General features: G+C 45.5%; 32 non-coding genes across 32 annotated transcripts; all 32 read left to right on the top strand.

Moving 5' to 3' along the window:
- Positions 1-16: 16 nt before the first annotated feature.
- LOC134112829 (5S ribosomal RNA) lies at positions 17-135 on the top strand. Its single transcript, XR_009946152.1, has one exon. It is a non-coding gene; the product is annotated as a 5S ribosomal RNA (ribosomal RNA).
- Positions 136-479: 344 nt separating this feature from the next.
- LOC134112818 (5S ribosomal RNA) lies at positions 480-598 on the top strand. Its single transcript, XR_009946141.1, has one exon. It is a non-coding gene; the product is annotated as a 5S ribosomal RNA (ribosomal RNA).
- A 339-nt stretch (positions 599-937) lies between these two features.
- Positions 938-1,056, top strand: LOC134112806 (5S ribosomal RNA). The gene has a single exon (XR_009946129.1). It is a non-coding gene; the product is annotated as a 5S ribosomal RNA (ribosomal RNA).
- Positions 1,057-1,400: 344 nt separating this feature from the next.
- Positions 1,401-1,519, top strand: LOC134112795 (5S ribosomal RNA). Its single transcript, XR_009946118.1, has one exon. It is a non-coding gene; the product is annotated as a 5S ribosomal RNA (ribosomal RNA).
- A 340-nt stretch (positions 1,520-1,859) lies between these two features.
- LOC134112937 (5S ribosomal RNA) lies at positions 1,860-1,978 on the top strand. Its single transcript, XR_009946260.1, has one exon. It is a non-coding gene; the product is annotated as a 5S ribosomal RNA (ribosomal RNA).
- A 344-nt stretch (positions 1,979-2,322) lies between these two features.
- Positions 2,323-2,441, top strand: LOC134112784 (5S ribosomal RNA). Its single transcript, XR_009946107.1, has one exon. It is a non-coding gene; the product is annotated as a 5S ribosomal RNA (ribosomal RNA).
- A 344-nt stretch (positions 2,442-2,785) lies between these two features.
- Positions 2,786-2,904, top strand: LOC134112773 (5S ribosomal RNA). Its single transcript, XR_009946096.1, has one exon. It is a non-coding gene; the product is annotated as a 5S ribosomal RNA (ribosomal RNA).
- Positions 2,905-3,248: 344 nt separating this feature from the next.
- LOC134112762 (5S ribosomal RNA) lies at positions 3,249-3,367 on the top strand. The gene has a single exon (XR_009946085.1). It is a non-coding gene; the product is annotated as a 5S ribosomal RNA (ribosomal RNA).
- Positions 3,368-3,706: 339 nt separating this feature from the next.
- LOC134112751 (5S ribosomal RNA) lies at positions 3,707-3,825 on the top strand. The gene has a single exon (XR_009946074.1). It is a non-coding gene; the product is annotated as a 5S ribosomal RNA (ribosomal RNA).
- A 339-nt stretch (positions 3,826-4,164) lies between these two features.
- On the top strand, positions 4,165-4,283 carry LOC134112740 (5S ribosomal RNA). Its single transcript, XR_009946063.1, has one exon. It is a non-coding gene; the product is annotated as a 5S ribosomal RNA (ribosomal RNA).
- Positions 4,284-4,627: 344 nt separating this feature from the next.
- Positions 4,628-4,746, top strand: LOC134112729 (5S ribosomal RNA). The gene has a single exon (XR_009946052.1). It is a non-coding gene; the product is annotated as a 5S ribosomal RNA (ribosomal RNA).
- A 339-nt stretch (positions 4,747-5,085) lies between these two features.
- On the top strand, positions 5,086-5,204 carry LOC134112718 (5S ribosomal RNA). Its single transcript, XR_009946041.1, has one exon. It is a non-coding gene; the product is annotated as a 5S ribosomal RNA (ribosomal RNA).
- A 344-nt stretch (positions 5,205-5,548) lies between these two features.
- Positions 5,549-5,667, top strand: LOC134112707 (5S ribosomal RNA). Its single transcript, XR_009946030.1, has one exon. It is a non-coding gene; the product is annotated as a 5S ribosomal RNA (ribosomal RNA).
- Positions 5,668-6,006: 339 nt separating this feature from the next.
- LOC134112695 (5S ribosomal RNA) lies at positions 6,007-6,125 on the top strand. Its single transcript, XR_009946018.1, has one exon. It is a non-coding gene; the product is annotated as a 5S ribosomal RNA (ribosomal RNA).
- Positions 6,126-6,469: 344 nt separating this feature from the next.
- Positions 6,470-6,588, top strand: LOC134113073 (5S ribosomal RNA). Its single transcript, XR_009946396.1, has one exon. It is a non-coding gene; the product is annotated as a 5S ribosomal RNA (ribosomal RNA).
- Positions 6,589-6,928: 340 nt separating this feature from the next.
- LOC134112936 (5S ribosomal RNA) lies at positions 6,929-7,047 on the top strand. Its single transcript, XR_009946259.1, has one exon. It is a non-coding gene; the product is annotated as a 5S ribosomal RNA (ribosomal RNA).
- A 344-nt stretch (positions 7,048-7,391) lies between these two features.
- Positions 7,392-7,510, top strand: LOC134112684 (5S ribosomal RNA). The gene has a single exon (XR_009946007.1). It is a non-coding gene; the product is annotated as a 5S ribosomal RNA (ribosomal RNA).
- A 344-nt stretch (positions 7,511-7,854) lies between these two features.
- Positions 7,855-7,973, top strand: LOC134112673 (5S ribosomal RNA). Its single transcript, XR_009945996.1, has one exon. It is a non-coding gene; the product is annotated as a 5S ribosomal RNA (ribosomal RNA).
- Positions 7,974-8,312: 339 nt separating this feature from the next.
- Positions 8,313-8,431, top strand: LOC134112662 (5S ribosomal RNA). The gene has a single exon (XR_009945985.1). It is a non-coding gene; the product is annotated as a 5S ribosomal RNA (ribosomal RNA).
- A 339-nt stretch (positions 8,432-8,770) lies between these two features.
- On the top strand, positions 8,771-8,889 carry LOC134112651 (5S ribosomal RNA). Its single transcript, XR_009945974.1, has one exon. It is a non-coding gene; the product is annotated as a 5S ribosomal RNA (ribosomal RNA).
- Positions 8,890-9,233: 344 nt separating this feature from the next.
- On the top strand, positions 9,234-9,352 carry LOC134112640 (5S ribosomal RNA). The gene has a single exon (XR_009945963.1). It is a non-coding gene; the product is annotated as a 5S ribosomal RNA (ribosomal RNA).
- Positions 9,353-9,989: 637 nt separating this feature from the next.
- LOC134112629 (5S ribosomal RNA) lies at positions 9,990-10,108 on the top strand. Its single transcript, XR_009945952.1, has one exon. It is a non-coding gene; the product is annotated as a 5S ribosomal RNA (ribosomal RNA).
- A 344-nt stretch (positions 10,109-10,452) lies between these two features.
- On the top strand, positions 10,453-10,571 carry LOC134112530 (5S ribosomal RNA). The gene has a single exon (XR_009945862.1). It is a non-coding gene; the product is annotated as a 5S ribosomal RNA (ribosomal RNA).
- A 396-nt stretch (positions 10,572-10,967) lies between these two features.
- Positions 10,968-11,086, top strand: LOC134112618 (5S ribosomal RNA). Its single transcript, XR_009945941.1, has one exon. It is a non-coding gene; the product is annotated as a 5S ribosomal RNA (ribosomal RNA).
- A 339-nt stretch (positions 11,087-11,425) lies between these two features.
- On the top strand, positions 11,426-11,544 carry LOC134112943 (5S ribosomal RNA). Its single transcript, XR_009946266.1, has one exon. It is a non-coding gene; the product is annotated as a 5S ribosomal RNA (ribosomal RNA).
- Positions 11,545-11,883: 339 nt separating this feature from the next.
- LOC134112942 (5S ribosomal RNA) lies at positions 11,884-12,002 on the top strand. The gene has a single exon (XR_009946265.1). It is a non-coding gene; the product is annotated as a 5S ribosomal RNA (ribosomal RNA).
- Positions 12,003-12,341: 339 nt separating this feature from the next.
- On the top strand, positions 12,342-12,460 carry LOC134113070 (5S ribosomal RNA). Its single transcript, XR_009946393.1, has one exon. It is a non-coding gene; the product is annotated as a 5S ribosomal RNA (ribosomal RNA).
- Positions 12,461-12,855: 395 nt separating this feature from the next.
- On the top strand, positions 12,856-12,974 carry LOC134112607 (5S ribosomal RNA). Its single transcript, XR_009945929.1, has one exon. It is a non-coding gene; the product is annotated as a 5S ribosomal RNA (ribosomal RNA).
- A 339-nt stretch (positions 12,975-13,313) lies between these two features.
- Positions 13,314-13,432, top strand: LOC134112575 (5S ribosomal RNA). Its single transcript, XR_009945898.1, has one exon. It is a non-coding gene; the product is annotated as a 5S ribosomal RNA (ribosomal RNA).
- A 339-nt stretch (positions 13,433-13,771) lies between these two features.
- LOC134112528 (5S ribosomal RNA) lies at positions 13,772-13,890 on the top strand. The gene has a single exon (XR_009945860.1). It is a non-coding gene; the product is annotated as a 5S ribosomal RNA (ribosomal RNA).
- A 396-nt stretch (positions 13,891-14,286) lies between these two features.
- LOC134113033 (5S ribosomal RNA) lies at positions 14,287-14,405 on the top strand. The gene has a single exon (XR_009946356.1). It is a non-coding gene; the product is annotated as a 5S ribosomal RNA (ribosomal RNA).
- A 440-nt stretch (positions 14,406-14,845) lies between these two features.
- LOC119205220 (U5 spliceosomal RNA) lies at positions 14,846-14,958 on the top strand. Its single transcript, XR_005117478.2, has one exon. It is a non-coding gene; the product is annotated as a U5 spliceosomal RNA (small nuclear RNA).
- Positions 14,959-17,743: the final 2,785 nt, after the last annotated feature.

Below are 17,743 nucleotides of genomic sequence, written 5' to 3'. Positions count from 1 at the left end.
AAAAAGATGAAAAGCAGCTTACGGCCATACCTCTCTGGTTCCGCCCGATCTCGTCTGATCTCGGAAGCTAAGCAGAGCAGGGCCTGGTTAGTACCTGGATGGAAGACCGCCTGGGAATCCCAGGTGCCGTAAGCTTTTTCACTTCTCTCTCCGAAAGCCGCCCAGCGCCGTAGATTGTACACCTGTTTTAAAGTTGGATATGAAAGGAAATTAGACAATATTATCCAAAATGATTCCGTTTCATGATTGCTAAATTAGTGTTGATCAACATTTACGATTGGCATACTATTGTTTGTAATTTAGCCGTTGAAATACAGGTGCTAACCCAACATGTTAGAATTGCCAGTGAAGAAAAGTAAAGTTACCTTCAGGCTTTAGGAACCTCTCTTGCCAATGCTAAGAACTGCTTCAATTTTAGAAAAAGAAACTTCTGATTATCTTTGACACGTTTTAAAGGATTAGGAAAAAGATGAAAAGCAGCTTACGGCCATACCTCTCTGGTTCCGCCCGATCTCGTCTGATCTCGGAAGCTAAGCAGAGCAGGGCCTGGTTAGTACCTGGATGGAAGACCGCCTGGGAATCCCAGGTGCCGTAAGCTTTTTCACTTCTCTCTCTGAAAGCCGCCCAGCGCCGTAGATTGTACACCTACACAATTGTAAAAAAAAATTCACATTGTAGAAGAGATGCAATAGGAAGAAGATGAAAGGTGGCTTACGTCCATACCATCGTCAGGCCATTTGAGGTGGCGGGGACTGCAATGGCCATTCACCGATTGGCTGGGACTCCTGGGCGGGTCTTCTCTAGTCCATCCAATTTTCGGCATGGGATGTCACAGCCTTCTTTGCATACCCTTATTTAACCCACACAAAGATGCCAACGGCAGGCGTGTCATAATTCATTCACGCATTATAAAGGATTAGGAAAAAGATGAAAAGCAGCTTACGGCCATACCTCTCTGGTTCCGCCCGATCTCGTCTGATCTCGGAAGCTAAGCAGAGCAGGGCCTGGTTAGTACCTGGATGGAAGACCGCCTGGGAATCCCAGGTGCCGTAAGCTTTTTCACTTCTCTCTCCGAAAGCCGCCCAGCGCCGTAGATTGTACACCTGTTTTAACGTTGGATATGAAAGGAAATTAGACAATATTATCCAAAATGATTCCGTTTCATGATTGCTAAATTAGTGTTGATCAACATTTACGATTGGCATACTATTTTTTGTAATTTAGCCGTTGAAATACAGGTGCTAACCCAACATGTTAGAATTGCCAGTGAAGAAAAGTAAAGTTACCTTCAGGCTTTAGGAACCTCTCTTGCCAATGCTAAGAACTGCTTCAATTTTAGAAAAAGAAACTTCTGATTATCTTTGACACGTTTTAAAGGATTAGGAAAAAGATGAAAAGCAGCTTACGGCCATACCTCTCTGGTTCCGCCCGATCTCGTCTGATCTCGGAAGCTAAGCAGAGCAGGGCCTGGTTAGTACCTGGATGGAAGACCGCCTGGGAATCCCAGGTGCCGTAAGCTTTTTCACTTCTCTCTCTGAAAGCCGCCCAGCGCCGTAGATTGTACACCTACACAATTGTAAAAAAAAAATTCACATTGTAGAAGAGATGCAATAGGAAGAAGATGAAAGGTGGCTTACGTCCATACCATCGTCAGGCCATTTGAGGTGGCGGGGACTGCAATGGCCATTCACCGATTGGCTGGGACCCCTGGGCGGGTCTTCTCTAGTCCATCCAATTTTCGGCATGGGATGTCACAGCCTTCTTTGCATACCCTTATTTAACCCACACAAAGATGCCAACGGCAGGCGTGTCATAATTCATTGACGCATTATAAAGGATTAGGAAAAAGATAAAAAGCAACTTACGGCCATACCTCTCTGGTTCCGCCCGATCTCGTCTGATCTCGGAAGCTAAGCAGAGCAGGGCCTGGTTAGTACCTGGATGGAAGACCGCCTGGGAATCCCAGGTGCCGTAAGCTTTTTCACTTCTCTCTCCGAAAGCCGCCGAGCGCCGCAGATTGTATACCTGTTTTAACGTTGGATATGAAAGGAAATTAGACAATATTATCCAAAATGATTCCGTTTCATGATTGCTAAATTAGTGTTGATCAACATTTACGATTGGCATACTATTGTTTGTAATTTAGCCGTTGAAATACAGGTGCTAACCCAACATGTTAGAATTGCCAGTGAAGAAAAGTAAAGTTACCTTCAGGCTTTAGGAACCTCTCTTGCCAATGCTAAGAACTGCTTCAATTTTAGAAAAAGAAACTTCTGATTATCTTTGACACGTTTTAAAGGATTAGGAAAAAGATAAAAAGCAGCTTACGGCCATACCTCTCTGGTTCCGCCCGATCTCGTCTGATCTCGGAAGCTAAGCAGAGCAGGGCCTGGTTAGTACCTGGATGGAAGACCGCCTGGGAATCCCAGGTGCCGTAAGCTTTTTCACTTCTCTCTCCGAAAGCCGCCCAGCGCCGTAGATTGTACACCTGTTTTAACGTTGGATATGAAAGGAAATTAGACAATATTATCCAAAATGATTCCGTTTCATGATTGCTAAATTAGTGTTGATCAACATTTACGATTGGCATACTATTTTTTGTAATTTAGCCGTTGAAATACAGGTGCTAACCCAACATGTTAGAATTGCCAGTGAAGAAAAGTAAAGTTACCTTCAGGCTTTAGGAACCTCTCTTGCCAATGCTAAGAACTGCTTCAATTTTAGAAAAAGAAACTTCTGATTATCTTTGACACGTTTTAAAGGATTAGGAAAAAGATAAAAAGCAGCTTACGGCCATACCTCTCTGGTTCCGCCCGATCTCGTCTGATCTCGGAAGCTAAGCAGAGCAGGGCCTGGTTAGTACCTGGATGGAAGACCGCCTGGGAATCCCAGGTGCCGTAAGCTTTTTCACTTCTCTCTCCGAAAGCCGCCCAGCGCCGTAGATTGTACACCTGTTTTAACGTTGGATATGAAAGGAAATTAGACAATATTATCCAAAATGATTCCGTTTCATGATTGCTAAATTAGTGTTGATCAACATTTACGATTGGCATACTATTTTTTGTAATTTAGCCGTTGAAATACAGGTGCTAACCCAACATGTTAGAATTGCCAGTGAAGAAAAGTAAAGTTACCTTCAGGCTTTAGGAACCTCTCTTGCCAATGCTAAGAACTGCTTCAATTTTAGAAAAAGAAACTTCTGATTATCTTTGACACGTTTTAAAGGATTAGGAAAAAGATGAAAAGCAGCTTACGGCCATACCTCTCTGGTTCCGCCCGATCTCGTCTGATCTCGGAAGCTAAGCAGAGCAGGGCCTGGTTAGTACCTGGATGGAAGACCGCCTGGGAATCCCAGGTGCCGTAAGCTTTTTCACTTCTCTCTCTGAAAGCCGCCCAGCGCCGTAGATTGTACACCTACACAATTGTAAAAAAAATTTCACATTGTAGAAGAGATGCAATAGGAAGAAGATGAAAGGTGGCTTACGTCCATACCATCGTCAGGCCATTTGAGGTGGCGGGGACTGCAATGGCCATTCACCGATTGGCTGGGACTCCTGGGCGGGTCTTCTCTAGTCCATCCAATTTCCGGCATGGGATGTCACAGCCTTCTTTGCATACCCTTATTTAACCCACACAAAGATGCCAACGGCAGGCGTGTCATAATTCATTGACGCATTATAAAGGATTAGGAAAAAGATGAAAAGCAGCTTACGGCCATACCTCTCTGGTTCCGCCCGATCTCGTCTGATCTCGGAAGCTAAGCAGAGCAGGGCCTGGTTAGTACCTGGATGGAAGACCGCCTGGGAATCCCAGGTGCCGTAAGCTTTTTCACTTCTCTCTCTGAAAGCCGCCCAGCGCCGTAGATTGTACACCTACACAATTGTAAAAAAAATTTCACATTGTAGAAGAGATGCAATAGGAAGAAGATGAAAGGTGGCTTACGTCCATACCATCGTCAGGCCATTTGAGGTGGCGGGGACTGCAATGGCCATTCACCGATTGGCTGGGACTCCTGGGCGGGTCTTCTCTAGTCCATCCAATTTTCGGCATGGGATGTCACAGCCTTCTTTGCATACCCTTATTTAACCCACACAAAGATGCCAACGGCAGGCGTGTCATAATTCATTGACGCATTATAAAGGATTAGGAAAAAGATGAAAAGCAGCTTACGGCCATACCTCTCTGGTTCCGCCCGATCTCGTCTGATCTCGGAAGCTAAGCAGAGCAGGGCCTGGTTAGTACCTGGATGGAAGACCGCCTGGGAATCCCAGGTGCCGTAAGCTTTTTCACTTCTCTCTCCGAAAGCCGCCCAGCGCCGTAGATTGTACACCTGTTTTAACGTTGGATATGAAAGGAAATTAGACAATATTATCCAAAATGATTCCGTTTCATGATTGCTAAATTAGTGTTGATCAACATTTACGATTGGCATACTATTTTTTGTAATTTAGCCGTTGAAATACAGGTGCTAACCCAACATGTTAGAATTGCCAGTGAAGAAAAGTAAAGTTACCTTCAGGCTTTAGGAACCTCTCTTGCCAATGCTAAGAACTGCTTCAATTTTAGAAAAAGAAACTTCTGATTATCTTTGACACGTTTTAAAGGATTAGGAAAAAGATGAAAAGCAGCTTACGGCCATACCTCTCTGGTTCCGCCCGATCTCGTCTGATCTCGGAAGCTAAGCAGAGCAGGGCCTGGTTAGTACCTGGATGGAAGACCGCCTGGGAATCCCAGGTGCCGTAAGCTTTTTCACTTCTCTCTCTGAAAGCCGCCCAGCGCCGTAGATTGTACACCTACACAATTGTAAAAAAAAATTCACATTGTAGAAGAGATGCAATAGGAAGAAGATGAAAGGTGGCTTACGTCCATACCATCGTCAGGCCATTTGAGGTGGCGGGGACTGCAATGGCCATTCACCGATTGGCTGGGACTCCTGGGCGGGTCTTCTCTAGTCCATCCAATTTTCGGCATGGGATGTCACAGCCTTCTTTGCATACCCTTATTTAACCCACACAAAGATGCCAACGGCAGGCGTGTCATAATTCATTGACGCATTATAAAGGATTAGGAAAAAGATGAAAAGCAGCTTACGGCCATACCTCTCTGGTTCCGCCCGATCTCGTCTGATCTCGGAAGCTAAGCAGAGCAGGGCCTGGTTAGTACCTGGATGGAAGACCGCCTGGGAATCCCAGGTGCCGTAAGCTTTTTCACTTCTCTCTCCGAAAGCCGCCCAGCGCCGTAGATTGTACACCTGTTTTAAAGTTGGATATGAAAGGAAATTAGACAATATTATCCAAAATGATTCCGTTTCATGATTGCTAAATTAGTGTTGATCAACATTTACGATTGGCATACTATTGTTTGTAATTTAGCCGTTGAAATACAGGTGCTAACCCAACATGTTAGAATTGCCAGTGAAGAAAAGTAAAGTTACCTTCAGGCTTTAGGAACCTCTCTTGCCAATGCTAAGAACTGCTTCAATTTTAGAAAAAGAAACTTCTGATTATCTTTGACACGTTTTAAAGGATTAGGAAAAAGATGAAAAGCAGCTTACGGCCATACCTCTCTGGTTCCGCCCGATCTCGTCTGATCTCGGAAGCTAAGCAGAGCAGGGCCTGGTTAGTACCTGGATGGAAGACCGCCTGGGAATCCCAGGTGCCGTAAGCTTTTTCACTTCTCTCTCTGAAAGCCGCCCAGCGCCGTAGATTGTACACCTACACAATTGTAAAAAAAAATTCACATTGTAGAAGAGATGCAATAGGAAGAAGATGAAAGGTGGCTTACGTCCATACCATCGTCAGGCCATTTGAGGTGGCGGGGACTGCAATGGCCATTCACCGATTGGCTGGGACTCCTGGGCGGGTCTTCTCTAGTCCATCCAATTTTCGGCATGGGATGTCACAGCCTTCTTTGCATACCCTTATTTAACCCACACAAAGATGCCAACGGCAGGCGTGTCATAATTCATTCACGCATTATAAAGGATTAGGAAAAAGATGAAAAGCAGCTTACGGCCATACCTCTCTGGTTCCGCCCGATCTCGTCTGATCTCGGAAGCTAAGCAGAGCAGGGCCTGGTTAGTACCTGGATGGAAGACCGCCTGGGAATCCCAGGTGCCGTAAGCTTTTTCACTTCTCTCTCCGAAAGCCGCCCAGCGCCGTAGATTGTACACCTGTTTTAACGTTGGATATGAAAGGAAATTAGACAATATTATCCAAAATGATTCCGTTTCATGATTGCTAAATTAGTGTTGATCAACATTTACGATTGGCATACTATTTTTTGTAATTTAGCCGTTGAAATACAGGTGCTAACCCAACATGTTAGAATTGCCAGTGAAGAAAAGTAAAGTTACCTTCAGGCTTTAGGAACCTCTCTTGCCAATGCTAAGAACTGCTTCAATTTTAGAAAAAGAAACTTCTGATTATCTTTGACACGTTTTAAAGGATTAGGAAAAAGATGAAAAGCAGCTTAAGGCCATACCTCTCTGGTTCCGCCCGATCTCGTCTGATCTCGGAAGCTAAGCAGAGCAGGGCCTGGTTAGTACCTGGATGGAAGACCGCCTGGGAATCCCAGGTGCCGTAAGCTTTTTCACTTCTCTCTCTGAAAGCCGCCCAGCGCCGTAGATTGTACACCTACACAATTGTAAAAAAAAAATTCACATTGTAGAAGAGATGCAATAGGAAGAAGATGAAAGGTGGCTTACGTCCATACCATCGTCAGGCCATTTGAGGTGGCGGGGACTGCAATGGCCATTCACCGAGTGGCTGGGACCCCTGGGCGGGTCTTCTCTAGTCCATCCAATTTTCGGCATGGGATGTCACAGCCTTCTTTGCATACCCTTATTTAACCCACACAAAGATGCCAACGGCAGGCGTGTCATAATTCATTGACGCATTATAAAGGATTAGGAAAAAGATAAAAAGCAACTTACGGCCATACCTCTCTGGTTCCGCCCGATCTCGTCTGATCTCGGAAGCTAAGCAGAGCAGGGCCTGGTTAGTACCTGGATGGAAGACCGCCTGGGAATCCCAGGTGCCGTAAGCTTTTTCACTTCTCTCTCCGAAAGCCGCCGAGCGCCGCAGATTGTATACCTGTTTTAACGTTGGATATGAAAGGAAATTAGACAATATTATCCAAAATGATTCCGTTTCATGATTGCTAAATTAGTGTTGATCAACATTTACGATTGGCATACTATTGTTTGTAATTTAGCCGTTGAAATACAGGTGCTAACCCAACATGTTAGAATTGCCAGTGAAGAAAAGTAAAGTTACCTTCAGGCTTTAGGAACCTCTCTTGCCAATGCTAAGAACTGCTTCAATTTTAGAAAAAGAAACTTCTGATTATCTTTGACACGTTTTAAAGGATTAGGAAAAAGATAAAAAGCAGCTTACGGCCATACCTCTCTGGTTCCGCCCGATCTCGTCTGATCTCGGAAGCTAAGCAGAGCAGGGCCTGGTTAGTACCTGGATGGAAGACCGCCTGGGAATCCCAGGTGCCGTAAGCTTTTTCACTTCTCTCTCCGAAAGCCGCCCAGCGCCGTAGATTGTACACCTGTTTTAACGTTGGATATGAAAGGAAATTAGACAATATTATCCAAAATGATTCCGTTTCATGATTGCTAAATTAGTGTTGATCAACATTTACGATTGGCATACTATTTTTTGTAATTTAGCCGTTGAAATACAGGTGCTAACCCAACATGTTAGAATTGCCAGTGAAGAAAAGTAAAGTTACCTTCAGGCTTTAGGAACCTCTCTTGCCAATGCTAAGAACTGCTTCAATTTTAGAAAAAGAAACTTCTGATTATCTTTGACACGTTTTAAAGGATTAGGAAAAAGATGAAAAGCAGCTTACGGCCATACCTCTCTGGTTCCGCCCGATCTCGTCTGATCTCGGAAGCTAAGCAGAGCAGGGCCTGGTTAGTACCTGGATGGAAGACCGCCTGGGAATCCCAGGTGCCGTAAGCTTTTTCACTTCTCTCTCTGAAAGCCGCCCAGCGCCGTAGATTGTACACCTACACAATTGTAAAAAAAATTTCACATTGTAGAAGAGATGCAATAGGAAGAAGATGAAAGGTGGCTTACGTCCATACCATCGTCAGGCCATTTGAGGTGGCGGGGACTGCAATGGCCATTCACCGATTGGCTGGGACTCCTGGGCGGGTCTTCTCTAGTCCATCCAATTTCCGGCATGGGATGTCACAGCCTTCTTTGCATACCCTTATTTAACCCACACAAAGATGCCAACGGCAGGCGTGTCATAATTCATTGACGCATTATAAAGGATTAGGAAAAAGATGAAAAGCAGCTTACGGCCATACCTCTCTGGTTCCGCCCGATCTCGTCTGATCTCGGAAGCTAAGCAGAGCAGGGCCTGGTTAGTACCTGGATGGAAGACCGCCTGGGAATCCCAGGTGCCGTAAGCTTTTTCACTTCTCTCTCTGAAAGCCGCCCAGCGCCGTAGATTGTACACCTACACAATTGTAAAAAAAATTTCACATTGTAGAAGAGATGCAATAGGAAGAAGATGAAAGGTGGCTTACGTCCATACCATCGTCAGGCCATTTGAGGTGGCGGGGACTGCAATGGCCATTCACCGATTGGCTGGGACTCCTGGGCGGGTCTTCTCTAGTCCATCCAATTTTCGGCATGGGATGTCACAGCCTTCTTTGCATACCCTTATTTAACCCACACAAAGATGCCAACGGCAGGCGTGTCATAATTCATTGACGCATTATAAAGGATTAGGAAAAAGATGAAAAGCAGCTTACGGCCATACCTCTCTGGTTCCGCCCGATCTCGTCTGATCTCGGAAGCTAAGCAGAGCAGGGCCTGGTTAGTACCTGGATGGAAGACCGCCTGGGAATCCCAGGTGCCGTAAGCTTTTTCACTTCTCTCTCCGAAAGCCGCCCAGCGCCGTAGATTGTACACCTGTTTTAACGTTGGATATGAAAGGAAATTAGACAATATTATCCAAAATGATTCCGTTTCATGATTGCTAAATTAGTGTTGATCAACATTTACGATTGGCATACTATTGTTTGTAATTTAGCCGTTGAAATACAGGTGCTAACCCAACATGTTAGAATTGCCAGTGAAGAAAAGTAAAGTTACCTTCAGGCTTTAGGAACCTCTCTTGCCAATGCTAAGAACTGCTTCAATTTTAGAAAAAGAAACTTCTGATTATCTTTGACACGTTTTAAAGGATTAGGAAAAAGATGAAAAGCAGCTTACGGCCATACCTCTCTGGTTCCGCCCGATCTCGTCTGATCTCGGAAGCTAAGCAGAGCAGGGCCTGGTTAGTACCTGGATGGAAGACCGCCTGGGAATCCCAGGTGCCGTAAGCTTTTTCACTTCTCTCTCCGAAAGCCGCCGAGCGCCGCAGATTGTACACCTACAAATTACAAAAAGAATATCACATTGTTGAAGAGATGCATGTTTAGTGTTGTTTTAACGTTGGATATGAAAGGAAATTAGACAATATTATCCAAAATGATTCCGTTTCATGATTGCTAAATTAGTGTTGAGCATTATAAAGGATTAGGAAAAAGATAAAAAGCAGCTTACGGCCATACCTCTCTGGTTCCGCCCGATCTCGTCTGATCACATGTGAAGATCGCCTGGGAATCCCAGGTGCCGTAAGCTTTTTAACTTCTCTCTCTAAAAGCCGCCCAGCGCCGTAGATTGTACACCTACACAATTGTAAAAAAAAATTCACATTGTAGAAGAGATGCAATAGGAAGAAGATGAAAGGTGGCTTACGTCCATACCATCGTCAGGCCATTTGAGGTGGCGGGGACTGCAATGGCCATTCACCGATTGGCTGGGACTCCTGGGCGGGTCTTCTCTAGTCCATCCAATTTTCGGCATGGGATGTCACAGCCTTCTTTGCATACCCTTATTTAACCCACACAAAGATGCCAACGGCAGGCGTGTCATAATTCATTGACGCATTATAAAGGATTAGGAAAAAGATAAAAAGCAGCTTACGGCCATACCTCTCTGGTTCCGCCCGATCTCGTCTGATCTCGGAAGCTAAGCAGAGCAGGGCCTGGTTAGTACCTGGATGGAAGACCGCCTGGGAATCCCAGGTGCCGTAAGCTTTTTCACTTCTCTCTCCGAAAGCCGCCGAGCGCCGCAGATTGTACACCTGTTTTAACGTTGGATATGAAAGGAAATTAGACAATATTATCCAAAATGATTCCGTTTCATGATTGCTAAATTAGTGTTGGTCAACATTTACGATTGGCATACTGTTGTTTGTAATTTAGCCGTTGAAATACAGGTGCTAACCCAACATGTTAGAATTGCCAGTGAAGAAAAGTAAAGTTACCTTCAGGCTTTAGGAACCTCTCTTGCCAATGCTAAGAACTGCTTCAATTTTAGAAAAAGAAACTTCTGATTATCTTTGACACGTTTTAAAGGATTAGGAAAAAGATAAAAAGCAGCTTACAGCCATACCTCTCTGGTTCCGCCCGATCTCGTCTGATCTCGGAAGCTAAGCAGAGCAGGGCCTGGTTAGTACCTGGATGGAAGACCGCCTGGGAATCCCAGGTTCCGTAAGCTTTTTCACTTCTCTCACCGAAAGCCGCCGAGCGCCGCAGATTGTACACCTACAAATTACAAAAAGTATATCACATTGTTGAAGAGATGCATGTTTAGTGTTGTTTTAACGTTGGATATGAAAGGCAATTAGACAATATTATCCAAAATGATTCCGTTTCATGGTTGCTAAATTAGTGTTGATCAACATTTAACAATTGGCATACTTTTGTTTGTAATTTAGCCGTTGAAATACAGGTGCTAACCCAACATGTTAGATTTACCAGTGAAGAAAAGTAAAGTTCCCTTCAGGTTTTAGGAACCTCTCTTGCCAATGCTAAGAACTGCTTCAATTTTAGAAAAAGAAACTTCTGATTATCTTTGACACGTTTTAAAGGATTAGGAAAAAGATAAAAAGCAGCTTACGGCCATACCTCTCTGGTTCCGCCCGATCTCGTCTGATCTCGGAAGCTAAGCAGAGCAGGGCCTGGTTAGTACCTGGATGGAAGACCGCCTGGGAATCCCAGGTGCCGTAAGCTTTTTCACTTCTCTCTCTGAAAGCCGCCCAGCGCCGTAGCTTGTACACCTACACAATTGTAAAAAGTTTATCGCATTGTAGAAGAGATGCAATAGGAAGAAGATGAAAGGTGGCTTACGTCCATACCATCATCAGGCCATTTGAGGTGGCGGGGACTGCAATGGCCATCCACCGATTGGCTGGGACTCCTGGGCGGGTCTTCTCTAGTCCATCCAATTTTCGCCATAGGATGTCACAGCCTTCTTTGCATACCCTTATTTAACCCACACAAAGATGCCAACGGCAGGCGTGACATAATTTTTTGACGCATTATAAAGGATTAGGAAAAAGATAAAAAGCAGCTTACGGCCATACCTCTCTGGTTCCGCCCGATCTCGTCTGATCTCGGAAGCTAAGCAGAGCAGGGCCTGGTTAGTACCTGGATGGAAGATCGCCTGGGAATCCCAGGTGCCGTAAGCTTTTTAACTTCTCTCTCTAAAAGCCGCCCAGCGCCGTAGATTGTACACCTACACAATTGTAAAAAAAAATTCACATTGTAGAAGAGATGCAATAGGAAGAAGATGAAAGGTGGCTTACGTCCATACCATCATCAGGCCATTTGAGGTGGCGGGGACTGCAATGGCCATCCACCGATTGGCTGGGACTCCTGGGCGGGTCTTCTCTAGTCCATCCAATTTTCGCCATAGGATGTCACAGCCTTCTTTGCATACCCTTATTTAACCCACACAAAGATGCCAACGGCAGGCGTGACATAATTTTTTGACGCATTATAAAGGATTAGGAAAAAGATAAAAAGCAGCTTACGGCCATACCTCTCTGGTTCCGCCCGATCTCGTCTGATCTCGGAAGCTAAGCAGAGCAGGGCCTGGTTAGTACCTGGATGGAAGATCGCCTGGGAATCCCAGGTGCCGTAAGCTTTTTAACTTCTCTCTCTAAAAGCCGCCCAGCGCCGTAGATTGTACACCTACACAATTGTAAAAAAAAATTCACATTGTAGAAGAGATGCAATAGGAAGAAGATGAAAGGTGGCTTACGTCCATACCATCGTCAGGCCATTTGAGGTGGCGGGGACTGCAATGGCCATTCACCGATTGGCTGGGACCCCTGGGCGGGTCTTCTCTAGTCCATCCAATTTTCGGCATGGGATGTCACAGCCTTCTTTGCATACCCTTATTTAACCCACACAAAGATGCCAACGGCAGGCGTGTCATAATTCATTGACGCATTATAAAGGATTAGGAAAAAGATAAAAAGCAGCTTACGGCCATACCTCTCTGGTTCCGCCCGATCTCGCCCGATCTCGGAAGCTAAGCAGAGCAGGGCCTGGTTAGTACCTGGATGGAAAACCGCCTGGGAATCCCAGGTGCCGTAAGCTTTTTCACTTCTCTCTCTGAAAGCCGCCCAGCGCCGTAGATTGTACACCTACAAATTACAAAAAGAATATCACATTGTTGAAGAGATGCATGTTTAGTGTTGTTTTAACATTGGATATGAAAGGAAATTAGACAATATTATCCAAAATGATTCCGTTTCATGATTGCTAAATTAGTGTTGATCAACATTTACGATTGGCATACTATTTTTTGTAATTTAGCCGTTGAAATACAGGTGCTAACCCAACATGTTAGAATTGCCAGTGAAGAAAAGTAAAGTTACCTTCAGGCTTTAGGAACCTCTCTTGCCAATGCTAAGAACTGCTTCAATTTTAGAAAAAGAAACTTCTGATTATCTTTGACACGTTTTAAAGGATTAGGAAAAAGATGAAAAGCAGCTTACGGCCATACCTCTCTGGTTCCGCCCGATCTCGTCTGATCTCGGAAGCTAAGCAGAGCAGGGCCTGGTTAGTACCTGGATGGAAGACCGCCTGGGAATCCCAGGTGCCGTAAGCTTTTTCACTTCTCTCTCTGAAAGCCGCCCAGCGCCGTAGATTGTACACCTACACAATTGTAAAAAAAATTTCACATTGTAGAAGAGATGCAATAGGAAGAAGATGAAAGGTGGCTTACGTCCATACCATCGTCAGGCCATTTGAGGTGGCGGGGACTGCAATGGCCATTCACCGATTGGCTGGGACTCCTGGGCGGGTCTTCTCTAGTCCATCCAATTTCCGGCATGGGATGTCACAGCCTTCTTTGCATACCCTTATTTAACCCACACAAAGATGCCAACGGCAGGCGTGTCATAATTCATTGACGCATTATAAAGGATTAGGAAAAAGATGAAAAGCAGCTTACGGCCATACCTCTCTGGTTCCGCCCGATCTCGTCTGATCTCGGAAGCTAAGCAGAGCAGGGCCTGGTTAGTACCTGGATGGAAGACCGCCTGGGAATCCCAGGTGCCGTAAGCTTTTTCACTTCTCTCTCTGAAAGCCGCCCAGCGCCGTAGATTGTACACCTACACAATTGTAAAAAAAATTTCACATTGTAGAAGAGATGCAATAGGAAGAAGATGAAAGGTGGCTTACGTCCATACCATCGTCAGGCCATTTGAGGTGGCGGGGACTGCAATGGCCATTCACCGATTGGCTGGGACCCCTGGGCGGGTCTTCTCTAGTCCATCCAATTTTCGGCATGGGATGTCACAGCCTTCTTTGCATACCCTTATTTAACCCACACAAAGATGCCAACGGCAGGCGTGTCATAATTCTTTGACGCATTATAAAGGATTAGGAAAAAGATAAAAAGCAGCTTACGGCCATACCTCTCTGGTTCCGCCCGATCTCGTCTGATCTCGGAAGCTAAGCAGAGTTGGGCCTGGTTAGTACCTGGATGGAAGACCGCCTGGGAATCCCAGGTGCCGTAAGCTTTTTCACTTCTCTCTCTGAAAGCCGCCCAGCGCCGTAGATTGTACACCTACACAATTGTAAAAAGAATTTCACATTGTAGAAGAGGTGCATGTTTAGTGTTGTTTTAACGTTGGATATGAAAGGAAATTAGACAATATTATCCAAAATGATTCCGTTTCATGATTGCTAAATTAGTGTTGATCAACATTTACGATTGGCATACTATTGTTTGTAATTTAGCCGTTGAAATACAGGTGCTAACCCAACATGTTAGAATTGCCAGTGAAGAAAAGTAAAGTTACCTTCAGGCTTTAGGAACCTCTCTTGCCAATGCTAAGAACTGCTTCAATTTTAGAAAAAGAAACTTCTGATTATCTTTGACACGTTTTAAAGGATTAGGAAAAAGATGAAAAGCAGCTTACGGCCATACCTCTCTGGTTCCGCCCGATCTCGTCTGATCTCGGAAGCTAAGCAGAGCAGGGCCTGGTTAGTACCTGGATGGAAGACCGCCTGGGAATCCCAGGTGCCGTAAGCTTTTTCACTTCTCTCTCCGAAAGCCGCCGAGCGCCGCAGATTGTACACCTACAAATTACAAAAAGAATATCACATTGTTGAAGAGATGCATGTTTAGTGTTGTTTTAACGTTGGATATGAAAGGAAATTAGACAATATTATCCAAAATGATTCCGTTTCATGATTGCTAAATTAGTGTTGATCAACATTTACAATTGGCATACTATTGTTTGTAATTTAGCCGTTGAAATACAGGTGCTAACCCAACATGTTAGAATTGCCAGTGAAGAAAAGTAAAGTTAGCTTCAGGCTTTAGGGAACCTCTCTTGCCAATGCTAAGAACTGCTTCAATTTTAGAAAAAGAAACTTCTGATTATGTCTGATCTCGGAAGCTAAGCAGAGCAGGGCCTGGTTAGTACCTGGATAGGGGATATAGGGATGCCTTTCACCTGATTGTGCTACTGACGTTGGTTTCTCTTCAATACGCATAAGTCTTTCGCCTTTTACTAAAGACTTCCGTGGAGAGGAACAACAATGAGTTGACCTTATTTTTTGCAAGGCTCTGCTATTTGGCTAAGCCTCATGTACTTGTAAGAAAAATAAATTAGTAGGATGGAAGAGCCTGTCATTTGAGTAAACTTATTCCTGGAGTCTCTGGTTGAGCTTTGGATCAAGTCTCAAATTACTGTCTGAATTTAGAGTGAAATCAAGATTTAGGCAGGAGCTTACACTTTTGATTGCAAAAAAAACAAATGATTTTTGAGGGCTGTTTGGGGTTGGTTCCATTTTTAGACAGAGGTGCCTAAAAGTGAAATCACTCTCTGAATTATAAGTGAATTCAACAAGAGTTCATCAAAAGCTTACACTTTTGATTGGAAGGAATCAACAAGAGTTCATCAAGAGCTTACACTTTTGATTGGAAGGAATCAACAAGAGTTCATCAAGAGCTTACACTTTTGATTGGAAGGAAATCAAAGATTTTTAAGAATACAGGCTGCGTGGGGAGTGGGATGTTAAGTAACAGGCGACTGCCACGCCCATTTGTATGAGCCGCACCCCGACATTTGAGAGATGCGCTAGTCCGTTGGGTCTGGAGGCAAACATTCATGTGTCATCGCTTCTCGGCCTTTTGGCTAAGATCACCATGGTAATCCATTTTTGACAACGCAAGGGAAGCGCGTGACGACGGAGGAATGGCCACATCACCCAACGAGCAGCCGATCCCAAAGGTCGGGCTGAGGTATACTCTGAGATTTCGAGCTACCAAAGAAGAAGATCAAGTCCTGTCGAGAGTTTTTTTTGGAAAACAAGTCATCATGGGCCAGCTCAATCTGGTGATTCAGGATGTTCTGTGCATTCAGTGGAACCAGCAGGAAAACGCTTTTGACGTTACCTTCAGGACCGAGGACATCTACAGAAGAGTATCGGAAATCTGCAGAAAGGAGGCGAAGGTGAGCCCTCTTGCCTACTACGAAGTCCTGAACCTTGACAGACCGAACTTCAGAACAGTGTCAGTCCATATGTACAACCCCTTTGTCACTGATGAAGCTTTAGTTTCCTTTCTGTGCCAGTACGAGGACGTGGCAACATCAGCCCGCCATATAAAAGACCCACTTGGTTTTTGGACCGGACGTCGGCTCTTCCAGGTTCTGCTGAATCCAGATCCGACAGGGCCGGACGGCCTCCAACACCCCCCTGCCTTTTTTAGTCTTGGGGGCGATCGCGGGTAATTGTTCTATAACCGCCAGCCAGCCTTCTGTCGTAAATGCAGACGGTCTGGCCACTCAGAAGCAGGCTGCACGGGGGAAAGCTGCCGGTTTTGTGGGCAAACAGGACACGTGGCCAAGGAATGTGTGGCACCGAAAACTTGCCACGGATGCGGAGGGGCGGACCACCTCTATAGGAGCTGCCCTAGCCGCAGGAGGACTTTTTCCGAGGTTGCAAAACAAACGGGAGTCCTCAACAGAACCACAGTGCAGGAAACAGAATCCGAGACATCGCGGCCTACCAAGGAGGGGCCAGCACAGATGGGGCCTGGAGCAGATACCTTAGAGGGAGGAGTGGGAGCCGCATTGCAGGAGGAAGGAGCAGCATTAGTAGACGAGGCAGCCCAAGCAGCAGATCATAGCGAGATGGAGGAGTTTCCGGAGCTTACGCTTGGTGCATCCTTCCCCACGATGAAGCCAGGGGCACGAAAGGTCTCACAGGTTTTCGGAACACTGACGTGTGAGTATGAAGAGCGTGCGGAGGAGGCATGCAGTAAAAAAACCAAGAGGGAGAAGACGGATGTCGTGGATGAAAAGGAGGGGATTGACGGCAGTAGGAGAGAGGAAGCCGTGAAGCTGGGGAATGCCACTGACGACAGTGGAGCCAGAGAGGACATACAACAGGACCCAAATGGGAATGTTGCAGAAGAGTTGGAGGGACAGTGCACAGGGGAAGGAGCTGCCTTGATGGCTGAAGGGCTGGGGATGGATTTTGAACTCCCTCAAGGCTTGCTCATGTTGTCATCCCCATATGGGGAGGACGTATATGATGGACCTAGTCGACCGGCAAACTCGGCAAACACGGTTCCTCTTTCCTGGGCTGAACAGATGGACAAAGACACCCCGTACACCCAGTAGGGGGAACAAACTTTGCCTGAAATGGGTTCTCTTAAGGTACTGTCATTAACTACAAGGGGAATAAGGGACAAAGTGAAAAGGAGGGTCGTTTTCGAATTTGTGGCCACACTCCAAGCTGATTACTGAATGGCCTTATTTTCAGTAATGACCATAAATGTCAGGGGTATGAGGAATGTGGTGAAGAGGGCAAGTATTTACCAATACCTGTTTCAGACGCCCTTACATGTTTGCTTTCTGCAGGAAGTGCATCTGAGGGATGGTGGGGATGTCAGGGCCTTTTCGGAGGCCTGGCTCAAGGGTGAGTCCAGATGGGGAGTCGGGGGGGTACACTCCTCAGGGGTCGGAATCCTCTTTGGGAATAAAGAGTTTCAAGTTCGGGACAGTTTTTCAGTGGTCCAGGGGAGGGTCCTGGTGGTGGATGCATTTTGGAGGGGGGTTTTATTTAGAATTATTAATGTGTATGCACCAGCGGAGCCAAAGGGACGTAAGGCCCTATTTATTGCACTAACAGAGGTGTGTGTCACAAACAAGGTGGTGATTCTAGGGGGGGATTTCAATGTCTCTTTTGAGGGGTCGGGGGATTTTAGTTTGCCGTATTTGACAGATTTGGTGAAGGGGTTCATGCTGAAAGACGGGTACAGGGCTGTGGAGCCAACAGGCGAGGGTACAACATGGTCAAATTCACGGGGTGCACATAGTAGGATTGACTTTGTTTTTGTGCCAGGTGCTGTTGCTG

Source organism: Pungitius pungitius, unplaced genomic scaffold (genome assembly GCF_949316345.1).
Source record: "Pungitius pungitius unplaced genomic scaffold, fPunPun2.1 scaffold_25, whole genome shotgun sequence".
NCBI lineage: Eukaryota > Metazoa > Chordata > Actinopteri > Perciformes > Gasterosteidae > Pungitius > Pungitius pungitius.
The sequence above is the reverse complement of the archived record's forward strand: the minus strand, read 5'-3'. Positions and strand labels throughout refer to the sequence as shown.